This window comes from Tursiops truncatus, chromosome 11, assembly GCF_011762595.2.
Source record: "Tursiops truncatus isolate mTurTru1 chromosome 11, mTurTru1.mat.Y, whole genome shotgun sequence".
NCBI lineage: Eukaryota > Metazoa > Chordata > Mammalia > Artiodactyla > Delphinidae > Tursiops > Tursiops truncatus.
Window position 1 is genome coordinate 51,915,448 of NC_047044.1, and position 11,556 is coordinate 51,927,003.

Sequence of the window (11,556 nt, forward strand, 5' to 3'; positions counted from 1 at the left end):
GAAGTCCTTTTTGCCTCATTTTTTTTTTTTTTTGCGGTACGCGGGCCTGTCACTGCCGTGGCCTCGCCCGTTGTGGAGCACAGGCTCCGGACGCACAGGCTCAGCGGCCATGGCTCACGGGCCCAGCCGCTCCGCGGCATGTGGGATCTTCCCAGACCAGGGCACGAACCTGTGTCCCCTGCATCGGCAGGCGGACTCTCAACCACTGCGCCACCAGGGAAGCCCTTGCCTTATATTTTTATGACCATTCCAGCTTGCTTATGTTTCCTGTTTGCATGGCATGTTGTTTTCCATCCTCTCACTTTTCATTTATTTGTATCTTTGTTTTTAAACTGTCTGTAGTGAGAACTAAAGAGAGAAGACTGATTAAAAAGAGCAGTTACCAACTCTGTGCTCGCCAATCTGACAATCTCTGCCTTTTGATTGAAATGTTTAGTTCATTTCTCCTATGAAGTTTTCACAGTCAGGGTTTTGCTGATGGTATCCTCAAACCATCATTTAACATGTTTTCTATTCTCTTTTTTCCCCTTTATATTGGGAGTTAGATCAAGATGTTTGGTCAGCTTCAATATTGTATTTTCTTCCCTCCCTCCCTCCTTCCCTTCCTTCCTTCCTTCCTTTTTGGTAGCAAGTGTTGTATGTTTTATTAGGCAGCTAATACCTGGCATTACTAAATCGGTTTTATCACTAGAGGTTACAAAACGGTGATATTCTAATTATATCATTCCATTTTCATTTATTAGACAGAAACATTCTACAAAGAGGAACTTCACCTCCAATTGTTTGGTTACCTTGAAGAACAGTTCATATAGGAATGGCTGGATAAATGCTTTATTCTTTTGCCAGTTTTTAAAATAATGAGTTAGTTGTATAGTATCTTCCAGAGACACTGGGGAGTTTTTAAAGAAATGTATAAGAATTTATAAGGATTTCTGCCTTCTCCGAACTCTTAGGTTTAACCCCAAATTTGAAACAAAGCAGCCATTTTTTCCCCTTATCATAGACACTTTTATATAAATATTATGACCTTCCCTTATTTCTTCCTCATGGTTGATTTTCTCTCTCGATTACTGTTAACTCTTTTCCTCTACTTTTTTCCCTCCCTCCCTCCCTTCTTTAACTTCCAGTACCTTCCAGCAATTCCACTTTAGCCACTGAAATTTTTCCCATGCCTTAGGGAGCCAGGACATACCCCAGTGGTCTCTGACCCAATTTTGGAAAGCAGCATCTGAAAGTATTTATTTTGATTGTTTTTACAACTTGTAAGTTTTTTTTTTCAGGCAGTTGCAAAGGAATCCATAGAGGGGAAAAGTTCAGTATTGACACTAATGGGGTGACCACAAAAAGCCCAACCATTTCATGAGCACACAAGACATTTAGCCAACTACAGCCAAGCAGTGCTGTATGTATCTAGTAGATTATTCGACAAGAAAAGCTACTCAACTAAAATCTTTCTGAACGTATTTTTACTATAATATTTTTACTATTAAGTAGATCATTCTTAGTCTATTTTCAATAATTCGTCTGTATAAAAACATTACATTAACTTCTGATTTTGTTTTTCCTTGAAGTAAACGTTTAAGAAAGTAGATTCTTTTTTTTCCCCATCTAAGTGAGAAAGAAAAAACATACCATGTGACTTCCCAAGAAAGCCCTGTAGGTAGAGTTTAGCAATTCCCTCTCTACTTTTTCTACCAATGCAATTATTTCATGGCCTTTTGCCTGAATAATTCTAAGCTGCTTCTCTAGAGGAAATGAGTCAGAAGAAATAGGCTTGACGTGCACTTCTGCCTTTGGAGACTTCTCTTAATATCTTGTAAGTCCATGAGGCTTCATTAAATGCAAGTATTTTGACTTGTCTGCATATTTTTTCAATCTGCTTTTGATAATAAAATCTGTTTCTGGGATACTTTAAATTTAAAACCCTATGGTATGTGTAAAATATCAATGCTAGAAATTGGAGAGCTGCAAGTGTGTTCTGCTTTCTGTAGCCCCCACATAATGTCAGCACCTGGGGCCAGGATTCTGGGTGGTGGTAGAACTCAGGGAGGGGCATGAGGCAACTGTGTTGAGGTACATTCTGAAAGAGGAGTGCTTAGCTGTGCAGTGACAACAGCAGGAGCATATAGGATGGCACGTGACATTGATCTCGCAGAGGAATATAGTCATTGGGACTTTGGCTAACTTTGTCCCTAGGGGGCTTTTGCAGGTCTTAAAAAACTGTAGAGTAATTCCAAAATTCAGTTAAATTTGAAAATCTGATGTCTCATTTGATCTGAGATTTATAAGGACTCAGCTGATCAAACCTCTAGATTAGGTCTAGACTCATTTCATTTTTGGTGTGTCAAGGTCTGGCAGCTGTAGGACACCCCTTGACTCCAGAGCCGTCCTGGTTTCAGTCACTCCAGGCTAGGCCAATAGAGCAATCGATCCCTAAAGCAGAAGCAGGTAGAGGATATGAATGACACCTTTCTAGTATTCAATATGTATTCATTTAACAACTATTAAACATCAGCTATGCCAAGGATGGTGTTACAACAGTCAACCATGGCACACATGGGGCCTGCTCGGTTACTGCTGGTAGTGAGCTGAGCCCGCTCCGACCACCCAGGCAGGCCAAGAGCTGAGGGGGTCGTAAGCAGGAAGGCAATGAGTAGTCTTCAAACTTGGTTTACTCGTATACCTCCCTACCAATTTTAGAAAAACCATGATACCCTGATGGATTTTTTTTTTAATCCAGAATCCTCATCATTACATTTAAATGTCTCAAATGATGCACTTTATCATGCATTGTAGATACTGACGTTTAAAATAAAATGTTAATTGTTCTTTTAAATGTATCCAGTGAAATATTGGTATAATAGAGACTTGATAGCTACCATTTTCCATGTTTAAAAATATCTTAATAAGCTTTGTAACAGTTGGAAATATTATATTGCTCCCTGAACTCCGTTCTACTTCTCCCATAGAATCTTATTCTAATATGATTTTTTCCTTAAAAGTCTTATTGATCACCCTATTAAATACTTCTCAGCATATTATATATAAATGTTCTTTCTGTTACCATAAGGCTCTGAGTCTAATGACCAACTGACTTACATATGAGAAATTTTATTTGAACATTTTATTTGAAATATCTCTTTCAAGGAAATGAGTAGGTACCGTGTTTATGGTGACTTGGTTAATGAAATAGATTGTCTAAATGTTCCTTTGATGGGCAGAGATCTTTACACCCTTCAGTAATACCTCATGTTAAGAATTGTGAAGGGTCTGATAGTTTACAAGTTACCCTGCCATAGTTTCATGGATGCTGGCAGAACACAGGAGAAATTACAGCAGTAGCAGTAGCCGGAATATCACCATTTTTTTGCACTGGTTTTCTGGGCCCCAGTTCCCGCAGGGCCAATGTGGATGGGCCCAGATGGATGCCTGCTCATGCAATAGGTTGCATTTCAGGACAGAATTCTGACCTTAGGAAACCCAAGTCTTTTTAATGGTCAATAAGCATGACTTCCGCTTGCCCAAGTGAGACATTGTTATTCTGGACAGTAAATGTATTAGTTTCCTAGGGCTGCCTTTACATAGTACCAAAAATCAGGTGGTTTAAAACAACAGAAATTTATTGTCTCTCAGTTCTGAAGGCTAGATGTCTGAAATCAAGATGGTGGCAGGGCTGTCTTCCCTCTGAAACCTGTAGGGGAATCCTTCCTTGCCTTCCTAGCTTCTGGTGGTTTGCTAGCAGTCTCTAGTATTCCTTAGCTTACAGCTGCACAACTCCAGTTTCTTCCTTCATCATCACATGGCATTCTCTCTGTGTGTCTCTGTCTTCACATGGCTGTCTTCTTATAAGGACACCAGTCATGTAGGACTAGGGGCCCGCCCTACTCCAGTATGACTTCATCTTAACTAATTACATCTGCAACAACCCTGTTTCCAAATAAAGTCACATCCCGAGGTACTGGGGATAAGGACTTCAAAATCGTTTTGTGGGGAGGGACATAATTCAACCCATAACAGTAAACATGTCTGCTTTTTAGATAAAGGGAGCATTCTGTGTTCCAAGGATACTCACCAGGACACAAACATCCTTGAAAGATAGTCCAGAATTAAGAGCAGTTAGTGCCTCTCTCTCAAGAGCTACAGAAACATGAAAAACTCATGGAAAATCTTCTAATGTACCACATAAACTTATGGGTGAGAAGTGAGTTTGCTTTTACATAGGAGAAGAGCAGTTATTAAAGGAGAAACTAGAAAGAAGCACCTTCATCTCTGTGAAGGTGCCTTATGATAGGTTATTTGGCGAAAAGAGTTTATACAGAAGTTGAGGATCTGAAATTGATTTCCTGGAAATGACCCCTATCCTCATATCTCTCGGGAAATATTCACATACCCCAAGTGGTAGAGTCCCAGTCGCAGATCACTATTATAAGAGATGTGGAGGTGTATCTGGGCTGTGAGTAGCCACAACCAGTACAACTTTAAAGTGTTCTTGGTGTTGTAATGCCTCCTTCCATTTTCCTGAACTTTGAGAGATGCCTTTCCTAAAGGTTGCAGCTGGGTTGAGCAGTGTCATCAGAGAATTAAAAGACGAGTCTCTGCATTTGCTTAGGGAGAAGCAGATCAGGAGTGGGCAGCAGTAGCTGGAGGGAGATTGACTCCAGAAATTGTAAGAGGTGGTTTCCAGCAGAGCAGTGGATAACCTGTGCAGATACAGCATGGATTGATGAGGGGCAGACCTGTGGCTGAGGCCACAGACACCCGGGGTGGGGTCCTGATTCCCAGAAACAGCAAGGAAAGGAATTTATCAAGACCCTGGAATTCCTGCAGTTAAGCAGGATGGAATGTTGAGGTTTTCTTAAAATGGGTATTAACAGGGCTTCCCTGGTGGCGCAGTGGTTGGGAGTCCGCCTACTGATGTAGGGGACGTGGGTTCGTGCCCCGGTCCGGGAGGATCCCACGTGCCGCAGAGCGGCTGGGCCCGTGAGCCATGGCCGCTGAACCTGCGTGTCCGGAGCCTGTGCTCCGCAGCGGGAGAGGTCGCAGCGGTGAGAGGCCCGCGTACCGCAAAAAAAAAAAAAAAAAAAAAAAAAAAAGTATTAATATATCCATGCGACCTCATTTAACACTCCTGTTGACATAGTCTGGGCGTGCCAGTTAAGCTTTCTGACCCAATTGTATATGGCTAAATTGATGTGGAATCATACAATTCCTCAGTAAATCATTAATGCAGACACAGTGACTTATTTGCATAATTTTTTCAAGTGTGCTTTTCAATAACAAGGCCAGTTTCTGAGACATGTGTTTGTAACCATCTGGCTTAGCAAGTACAGTTGTCCTTGGAAAGCTTGAGAAGACGATTCTTTACATATTTTTTTCAACATTAGTTTTAAAACCAGCACAAATCTCCAGGAGCAATAATGTTTCATTTTATCAAAGTTGAGTCTCTGCAGTCTTGCTTCTTTTTAAAGGGATGGATGATATTGAGGGGAAAAAAAGTTTCATGTCTGTGTCCTCAGGGAATTAACTTCCAAGGAAATAGGACCTACAGCAAAGATACTCAGCTTCAAAAAAAATTGTACTGATTGTCAAACTGCAACTACCTGCAAGTGAGACTTGTAACAATATAGAAAAATTGTCAACCAATTAGCTGCCAATAATAAACTCCTTCTTGGGGAAAGTATTAAATGCTTGGAAGAAATAATACTACTTTGAGAAGATTGGAGTAGAATTGGTCTGGTTACCTGCAGGGTTTTCCTTTTGCTTCCATGGAGGAAGAACTGGGACGGACCAGGGAGGGGAGAAAAAGGATTGCCCTGCCTCAAAGAATCAAATACACCCTTAGATGCACCACTGCAGAGCAGCAAAAAAATGCCTAAGGGGAGGTCTTTCAGGGTGTTCGTTGAGAGGTTGCACTGTGATCCTTTCTTTACCTTATGAAAAGTTCAGTAACTTGAGTAGATTTTTTGAGGGGTTAGGAAGGAGAAGGACTTCCAAGGAAGGAAAAAGAACATGGGACATCTGAGTTACATGTTAGTCTGGGCCATATTTTCTTTTTTTCCTCCTTCTGTTCCTTAAGTTATAGGAAAAAAGGAACAGCAAGTTGTCCTTTCCTTAACAACAAAGGTCTTTTAATTGTATATCTGATCAGGGCTTGCTGACTCATCAGATGGTGACTTACACCTGTCATCCATATATATTGATTACATAGGAAGGCGATAATGGCAAAAAAAGGCAAAATATAATCAGTCTTATTTTCCAGCTTTATTGAGGTATATTTGACAAAAAGTATGTTTATTAAGCTTCCTGCGAATACTGTGTTCCACACATGACCTCACAAAGGTAGTTCGTTTTAATGAAGGAAAAAACCCCAACTATTTTCAAGGTTTTTATTTCCCTATTCCATTCTGCGTGCCTAACTTTTTTTTTTTTTTTTTTGCGATACGCGGGCCTCTCACTGTTGTGGCCTCCCCCGTTGCGGAGCACAGACTCCGGACGCGCAGGCTCAGCGGCCATGGCTCACAGGCCCAGCTGTTCCGCGGCATGTGGGATCCTCCCGGACTGGGGCACGAACCCGTGTCCCCTGCATTGGCAGGCGGACTCTCAACCACTGCACCACCAGGGAAGCCCCCTAACTCTTAAATTTCCTAATATGTTTGATCCTTCTGCTTATTTGTTATCACTTCATGTACAGTACATTGAAAGCACCTTTTGTCTTCATTACCTGGAGTTAAATGTTTAGTGAGTATCAAAAAATGTGAGATATTAGTCAATTCTGTAGGTTCCTAATAACGTTGGTATTATGGATTTTGAGGAGTTTTTGGAGCTGGTAGGTTTCTCTTAAATTTTGAGGGAATCTCTTTGGTGTCTGAACTCTCTAGAAAGGCTCTATCAAACGCAGCATAATTGCAAAATCTTTCATTTGGCAGCAAGAAGACTGGGAATGAAAGTAACTTGGAACTAGCCAGTAGAGGGCAACAGCTCCTGAGCTGAGGCTTTTGTTTCTGTCCTGGCACAATCGGTGCAGTGTGGATTCTTTGGACAGTGGAAAGCTGAGCAGTGCAGGTGTTATTACAAAAATGACCATTTTTAGTGATAAAAGTTGGGGCTTTAATGACTGCTCTTGTAGAGACAGGTATTCAGGCAAGTTTTGGTTTAAGAGATGAGTCAGAAACTCTAGTGTCATCTTCATTGAATTTTGACCAAGAAATTCCAAACTCTTTTCTCATCTGGTGACTGTGCGGTGAGCATCTACTGACTCAGAACCATTCACCAATGACTGGAATCTTGCTGCTGCATCGTTACTGAGACTTTTTTGGTTTGTTCCGAGACTTGTGCCTCTTCCCAAAATCATCGGATGAGAGGGCTTCCCTTGCTTGGAGTGCTTAGAAGGATGACTAGGGAGTACTTCTTAGCATTTTTGGAGGGGGAAAGAGGGTCACATACCCTTTGAGTTTGTATTGAAAGTACATACTTCCTCCCAGAAAAATGTCCATGACCACAAACAAAATTCGCTTTTGTAATTTTAAGGGTTCACGGAAACTCCTGTGGGTCCATGTGCCCTCAGGATAAAAATCTCTGGGGGGGAAAGCTCTTTGAAAGACTTTGCAATTATGCTGCTTTTGATAGAGACTTTCTAGAGAGTTCAGACACCAAAGAGATCAAAAAAAGAATTTATCTGAAACATACCAGCTCCAAATAAGTTATTCAGGAGGTGCAATATGTCTTGAAGGTTAGTACCTTTGTACTAGTACCTTAGTACCTTAAATAAATACTGTAGTGCCATTAAATAAATACTGAATGTTTTCACCTGGATATCCTGTAGGCAACTTAGCACTTTCCTTTCCCAAACTTGCTCTACGTGGCTTCCTTGATTTTCTTGGTATGACTTCTGTTCCAGTGACCCTCACTTTAAACGATGGGGTCATCTTTGATTCCTCTCTGTCATACTCAATGTTAAATCTTCAGAGCACTTTCACATTCAATTCCTTTTTCCATTATCATTCACACCCTCTTCACTTTGGGCTTTTACTAGTCAAGGCTGGATTAGAAATTTAGTCTTTCACCTCTATTTCTTTGTATTCCAGTCCATCCTTCTTACCTTTACCAGGCAATTATTTTAAAACTCTGGTTTGATTGGGTTTCTCCTGCTCTGATCCTTGCCCCACTTTAAAAAACACCCTGATTTATGTAGCTCCCCAGAGCCTGCTGAAAAGAAGTTCTGATGATCAAGTTCAGCCTTTTTTCTCTTCATTGTTTTCTCACACTTCAGTCAAAATGGAATACCAGCTCTGCCCTGTATTTTCTCACCTCTTAGCCTTTGCTCAGTTTTCTTTGCCTAGACTCCTTCTAGTCTAGGAGTTCTTAACATTTTTTTGTGCAATGGAATAGATCTCTTTGGCAGTCTGTGAAGCTGATGGGCACTTTCTCAGAATGTGTTTTTTTTTTTTTTTTTCTTTTTTTTTTTTTTTTTGTGGTACGCGGGCCTTTCACTGCTGTGGCCTCTCCCGCTGCGGAGCACAGGCTCCAGACGCGCAGGCTCAGTGGCCATGGCTCACGGGCCCAGCCGCTCCGCGGCATGTGGGATCTTCTCAGACCAGGGCACAAACCCGTCCCCTGCATCGGCAGGCGGACTCTCAACCACTGCGCCACCAGGGAAGTCCTCTCAGAATGTCTTTAATGCCTAAAATTATATACACAGAATTACAAAGGAAACCAGTTATATTAAAATACAGTTATAAAAATATCTTAATCTGTGGTATGTAGTCTTTATGCATGCATTTATAAATAATGACCTTGCATTGGTCCTAATTATTATAGTAGTTAATTGCCTACATCTGCATTGGAGGACGATGCTAAATATCAGCTGGAGGTTAGTGAAAATGAAGATGTATTTCTTTCCCCAATCAAGTTCATAGACTCCACGTTCAAAGTTTTAAATCAAGATCATTGATTGTCAAACTAGAGTATGTACCAGAATCACCTGGATACGAAACAGAATGCTAAGACTCATTTCTGATTCAATAGGGCAAGGGTAGACTCTAGAATTTGCATTTCTAACAAGTTCCCAGGTGGAGGTGGTGTTACAGGCCCAGGATCTACACTTTAAAAACCTCCAATCAAGAGTAGATCATTACCTCATGCTATCTTTACCTACCAAAATCCTATGCCTCCCCAAACCCGGGAGAAGTCCACCTTCTGTATTAGTTTTTCCCCTTATCACCCCATCAGAAGAGATCTCTTCCCCTCAAGGACTCTTGTCCCAATTTATTCTCTCTCGTGGCATTCAGCTTCCTACTTTGTTTTATGGTCAGCAGGGTGCAATGTGCCTGGCCCCCATCTGGAGTTCCAGGCTCCTAAACTATTCATGCTACTGGCAATGCTATGATATTTCAAACCTCCATGAAGGAATAAGTGTCTTCTTTCACTCATTAGACTAGGAGCTCCTCTACAGTATGAAACATGGCTTATAATTTGTGGGAGGGAGGAGTGAGAAAGGGAGGGAAGGAGGGAAGATCCAATGGAGAACTGCTCATTACGGAAATTTAGCAGCATAGAAATTAGTAATGGAAGAGAACACCCATTTTATTTACTTAATACCCTTACTGAGTGCCACATGTTGAACTATCCTTCACCTTTATTTAAAAAGTTAAAACAGGGCTTCCCTGGTGGTGCAGTGATTAGGAATCTGCCTGCCAATGCAGGGGGCACAGGTTTGATCCCTGGTCCAGGAGGATCCCACATGCCATGGAACAACTAAGCCCGTGCACCACAACTACTGAGCCTGTGTGCTAGAGCCCGTGAGCCACAACTACTGGGGCCGCATGCCACAACTACTGAAACCTGCGCACTGAGAGCCCGTGCTCTGCAACAAGAGAAGCCGCCGCAACGAGAACCCTGCACACCGCAACAAGAAGTAGTCTCTGCTCTCCACAACTAGAGAAAGCCTGTGCACAGCAATGAAGACCCAACGCAGCCAAAAAAAAAAAGTTATAACAAAGTAGGTTACATACTGGGCCCTCCAACAAAAGTTCAGAAAGATGTCCATTGGCCCATGGTAATTGCATAGTATATGGCCCCATCTAGGTCACTGGTAAGAATGCTGTGTAGGTCAGAGCCCTGGTGTGGGTCTGGATTATCTACAAATGTTCCAGTGTAGTACTCTGGAGTTATTGTTGAAGATAGGATGAACCCATTGGGGCCTTTACTACACTATGGCTTATCTATACCTGGCCAAACCTCCTATCCAATGACTATTAGTGGTTTGAAGTCAGCCTGGGAGGAGACACAGAATTAGGTAAGTGATGAGTTGCAGGATTCTGACTTCATCTCTGAACTGTTTAATTCTTGGCATTCTCTCTCTTTTTTCTCCTCTCTTCCTCCCTCTATCCCTCTTCCCTTCCTTTCCCCTTTTTAATCTAGTGACCAGGATAGTGATCATATAGATTAGAGGTTGAGCTACTGGGTCTTGTAAGGTTCCTTTCAAACTGAAAATTTTGAGACTCTATAAAACAGATCCTGAGCTTCCCTGGTGGCGCAGTGGTTGAGAGTCCGCCTGCCGATGGAGGGGACACGGGTTCGTGCCCCGGTCCGGAAGGATCCCACATGCCGCGGAGCAGCTGGGCCCATGAGCCATGGCCTCTGAGCCTGCGCGTCTGGAGCCTGTGCTCCGCAACGGGAGAGGCCACAGCAGTGAGGGGCCCGCGTATTGCAAAAAAAAAACAAAAAAAAAAACAAAAAACAGATCCACAAAGGGTGTACTCTCTTGCAATGAAGAAATTGAGTTTGTGGTATTGCTCGTTCCTATGCTTTGACTCTTATGCAGTTAGCGGAGACTATGCCTTTGTGAAGAAGCAGCATGTTATGAGAATTCAGCTCAAGTCTTCTGTCTCTACCTTGCTGTGTTTGTAAATTGTGGAATTTTAGTTATTCTGTCACATTTAAGTAATGACTATAAAGGCAAAATAGTATTTATTAAACAGTGATGAGGATAAACATTTGCATGTAGTGCTTTTCAGTTCTAAGTGGCTTTGAGGAGACTGAATGTAGTCTTAATATTAGTCATTTTGCTTGTGTTATTCCGTATCTTGGGTCAGAGGGTTTCTCTTGGGTGGTAAACTCTCTTCCAACTGTTTAGAAGGGCTCTTTTTAGTAGTTATTGCATTTTTTCCCTATAGGGCATAATCCTAAACTTTTTCCTCATTCTTTGTGGGTGTAGTTCTCTTAAGATGTTAAGAAAGATCTGTTCTCTGTTGCTAGCTGTACATCAGTTTCTATTCTCACATATGCATTTAAAATGAATTTCTCCTCCTGTTGTGGCTACATAGAAAACTACTGTTAGGAAATCCTTTCCCATAAGGGAAACACTGAAATTTTCTGAAGGTTTAGAACAGATCTGAGAATAAAATCATGATCTTCATAGTGACATCCTGCCAGGTATTTCAGCAGATACTTTGAACCCCTACTTCCCTAAGGCAGTGAAATAACAGTGATAGCTAACGTTCCTTGAGTGCTTACTATGCAAAGCACTTTATCTTAATCTCCCAACCATCATATTTG